The sequence below is a fragment of the Bombus impatiens genome, unplaced genomic scaffold (assembly GCF_000188095.3).
Source record: "Bombus impatiens unplaced genomic scaffold, BIMP_2.2 scf_0899, whole genome shotgun sequence".
Taxonomy (NCBI): domain Eukaryota; kingdom Metazoa; phylum Arthropoda; class Insecta; order Hymenoptera; family Apidae; genus Bombus; species Bombus impatiens.
The window spans coordinates 810396-814885 of NT_177318.1; the positions used below are offsets into that span (position 1 = coordinate 810396).

A 4490-nucleotide genomic window follows, 5' to 3' on the forward strand; every position below is an offset into this window, starting at 1 on the left:
CTACCTGCTGCGCACCGAACAGGTACGATATCGATTCTATTGGGTATCGAATCAATGGTGCGAAAATAATAAAAGGTATTGATACCTGTTGCTGGAAGCCCGATTTGTTACCTGCCTCCCTTCCATGCACTGCCAGGCAATTTAACCATTTCCTTCTGTCGAACAGGATATATTTGTAAACAATATTCATCTATTACCCCTATTTTCTTCAATAATTTAACGCGATTTAAGATATAAATGTAAAAATCGTATATGAGATACATGATGAAGATGACAAGAAAGATTTTTTACTTTTCTAGTTTAGTTACTTCTGTGTAGCGTGAAAAAGTTTCAGGTTTAGTTTATGCGTATATAAGAAGACATAAAAAATTCTGAAGTGGTATTAGTAAGATTAGTAGGTAACTTAGATGATGGAGAAGAATTTTTATTTGTCAATTTAAGGAATTATAAATATCCGATTTTATTTAGAAACAATTAAAAGCAAATAAAATAAAACGGTACAAGTAGTATTTTTCTAAAAATAAAAACGATGTAATATCGTAATAATAGTTCGCGATAAATATTTTCGATATCAATTAAATTTCAACGAGCTCGTCTGGCTCATTCTGAAATTATCCATGCATCATTCTGTCGCTACTTTGCTCGAGAATATTGAAATATAACAGGTATTGAAAATATTTTCAATTTGTACCGCATAATTCTTTGTTTGTCTCGGTATTTGCTAAACGAGATTCGCTCTTACATCGAAGGGGCCTCAAACACTTCCCGTCTTCAGCCACGTTGTTAAAAGTACGAGCTATAAGCGAGCGTAAAATGAAGTTTTAATGGCGTCGCGTTCAATTCTACCGGTCCTCTCTCCCCCCATCGTCTTATTTTGTTTCCTCTTTTTTTTTCGGTGGGGGTCGATAATCGCCATCGTCACGTTTTATTCCGCGCCGGCTACGGTGGTTCGGGTTTACGAAGGATTTTCGAGGTAAGCGGTGTAAAATCGCTTCGTCGACATTCTACGACTTCCTCCCTGACGATGGTGACGACGAGAGTTAATTACGCCGTAATTAACGTATAAGGTAATCCAGGACTTACATTTCGTTCGAACAAGAGACCGGGATCGCAATTAATGCGCAGCCTTGTAAGATCTATCACTTTGTAGGGTTAGTTTGGGAGGGAACAACGTTTTAGAGTCGTAACGATTTCGATTCCTGTTGAAGTTTCTCGTCCAGGTCGTGTAAAAAAGTGTCTATGTATTTGTTAAGTATATTAAATTTATTTGTTACTTTTAAATTACGACATCGTTTCAAAATAACATTAAAGAATGGGATAAGTAAAATATTAGTGATTCTATACAAAATGACTTTGCATTTCTTTTATACGATTTTATAGAAAATATTATAGAAAATATAAAGAAATCTAATAATAGCGTTAGATATTCTTCTAAAAATTCTACTTATAAACATTACAATTTAAAATTATTTGCAAGTATAGATGTTTATTCGTGCTAATAAAAATGAAAATGAAATTTACGGTACTAAATGCAAAATAAACTATAATTACGACTGTAAATATTTTATTATGCGATTGTATAAAGATTTTAATAAAAAATATTGAATTTTAGTTGTAAAATTTACAAGTGACAAAGGATAGCTTCTCACTTTTCAATTGGAACTTCGGCCAATGTTATCGGCTGTAAAACCACCCTTAATGTGTTTCAACTACCCTTCGCTAGAGGGTAGGCGCATCGAACACGTTTTCGGTCAAGGTAGAAATTTCCCTTATCTGTAGAGACCTTTGCGGTTATAGATTCTTGTTTTACCACACTCAGTGGTTCTCAAAATTGCATCCCATGTTAATTTTCACGTTTGAAGGTATCTCACGTATTAGACGCGTCGCATCGGCTCGCTTCTAAACGATTTATGTGCGTGATAAAACAGTCACTTACGCGTTGAAAGCAGGAAAATTGCTCGTATAAATTCGAATTTACCATCTTAATTGCTTTCGTTTATCTTCCAGCGAAAGTATTTCCACGCATTCAAACGATCGCTAATACGTAATTATGCTTTACGGAAATGCAATCGTGATAAAATTATGTACGCCATTAGGTATTAAAAAATCATATATTTAATTATTGAAAATCTTCCCACTTCTCCTCTTTTGTATTGTCTATCAATTATGGTATATATTCTAGCTTTAACAATAAAGTCTAATTCTTTCAAATAGGATTGTGATTGTCGAAATCCGGGATAAATCTATTTTAATGTGTCTAAACATATATTTAAAGACAATAGTCAAAGAGTTAAGTCATTTATTTTTTTGTTATAGAGTTAAGTGCAAATATAAATGGAGTGAATATCTTAGTGTAAAATATAAACAAAATAAATATCTTGTTGAAAATGACAATGCTCGCCATCCATATGCAGATGCGCTTGTTACAATAAATAGTAACTAGAATAGTTCTTTTGTTTTTATCCCTAGTCCAAGCAATAAAAGCTTTCCGGCTCAGAATAGTGTGATAAATTTTTCCGAAGAATAAAATAATAGCTATTGTGATCCTAGCTCTGAATACAGAAATAACAACAAGTAATGGGCCCAGGTTCAATAATTAGTTATTACTTTTATTGAAAATATTATTAATAATAATAATATGGAGGAGCGCAAAAGATAACCTAAAAACAAAAAAAAGAGTGACTGATTGTTGATTCATTCATTTGTGACAATAAAAACATTCGATATGTTTTACTTTATTAGCTTTAATAAATCCATTTTTAGAAAGAAATTCGTTCTTTTGATAACTGTATTATCTCGTAAGCAATTATATATTCGATAAAGCGCCCTTATGATTGAATATCAATCATCATATGATTGAATATGATTGCTTGTAGTTCAGCCCCCCCCCTATTTCTATTTCTAACAACGGCATGTGGTCTGACTCTGTTCTTTTTCCTACTTTCATGCCAATTATCTCTTCTGTCGCCTCCAGGTTGCCAATCACATAATCTATCACCGAGTTTCCTCTCTCCCCAATATATGTCCACTTCTCCCTTTCTTTATCTCTTCCATTGACTATCATCCAGCCTCTCTCTTCTAGTTACTTTAGCAGAGTTCTACGCTCTTCCTTTTTTCCTTACTCTCATTGCTGCCCTGCATTTCTAGTCGACATTTTTGGGTAGTCTATATTTTAGTTTTTCCCAGTTATTTTCCTCTATCCAAGTTTCCGTGAGTCTGATTACGTCGAACGTCTTCAAATATTCCCACACCTCTTTGTCCTTACTTATTAGCCCTGCTACATTCCAGAAACACATTTTTATCCCCTTTGTAGTCCCCCCCTTTTCCCTCTTTTTTCATTTTTCTTCCTCTCCCTTTCTTTCTTTCTCCAGCCTCTGCTCAGTTTCGTTCCACCTGTACCATCTATTTTCTATCTTTAGTTTCTTATATCCAATCCTTACATATTCGCCCTTTTCCCCTTTTACACTGGCTATTCTTATTTGTTGCTGTACCTCCCTTTCTTTTCTTGTCAGGTCGTCATCTATGTATACCCACTTTTCCAATTTGCTTTTCTCCTTCATTACCCTTATTTTGTCCTCCATTGATTTCATCGTCGCCACTATTATTGTGCTTTTATCCCCACCCTTATCATATGTGTTCTTTCTACTTCTGCCCCTATTTTCATTTTTTCTCTTATGAACTCCTTTACTGTCCCTTCATTGCTCCCTTTGTTCCAGTCTACTTCTTTGATTACTATGTTCCTTCTTCTTTTCTCTCTCTCTGCTCTGTCCTTCTCCTCCTCGATTCTTCTAATTCTGCCCAATAGTTCCTTCTTTTCCCTTTCCCACTCTTTTCTCTCTCTGGCTTTCTCTCTTCCTCACTTTTTTCCCTTTCCTCTTTCATTTCCCTCTTCATCTCCTCCACTTGTTTTTCGAATATCCCTTTTATTTCCTTTATCGAATCCTCTTTCCTTTTTCTCTATTTTTTCCATCATTACCTCCATTCCTATCTCCTTGGTTGGTGTCTCTTTTTCTGACGAGCTGTATTTATCCAATGTGTTTCTGAAATCTGCCTTATCTTCCGCTTTACGCGCGTTCCTTGGTCTTCCTCTGTTTGACGCCATCTGTCGTTTCCCTACCTTACTTTATCTGCCGCGCTTTTGACTTCCTAACCTCTTCTCCTCTAGTTTTTCTAATTTGTATCTCTCTCTCGTTCCTGACTTCTTTTCGCTTTTCTTTCACTTTCTCCTCGTTTCTTCTTTGTGCTTCCTTCTCCTTTTTCCCTTCACACTTCACTTTTTCCACAGAGCTCTTCGTCCGCGTGTTACCCTCGCCCCGAACCAGACCGAAAGTCCCTATTCTCTCCTGTAAAAACAGTTATTATTTTTCCGACGATTGTTCGAGCAAGCAGATGTATACTGAAAGGTCGTTCGTTTCTTCTCTCTCTTTCACTCTTTCTTTTCTCTCTGTTGGACTTTCGTGTTCGACAAAATTTGCATACACGGGAACGAA

The 4490-nt window shown here is 35.6% G+C and overlaps 1 pseudogene; it reads right to left on the reverse strand.

Annotated features, from left to right (window-relative positions):
- Positions 1 to 3173: 3173 nt before the first annotated feature.
- LOC105681402 lies at positions 3174 to 4225 on the reverse strand (annotated as a pseudogene).
- Between the last annotated feature and the right edge of the window lie 265 nt (positions 4226 to 4490).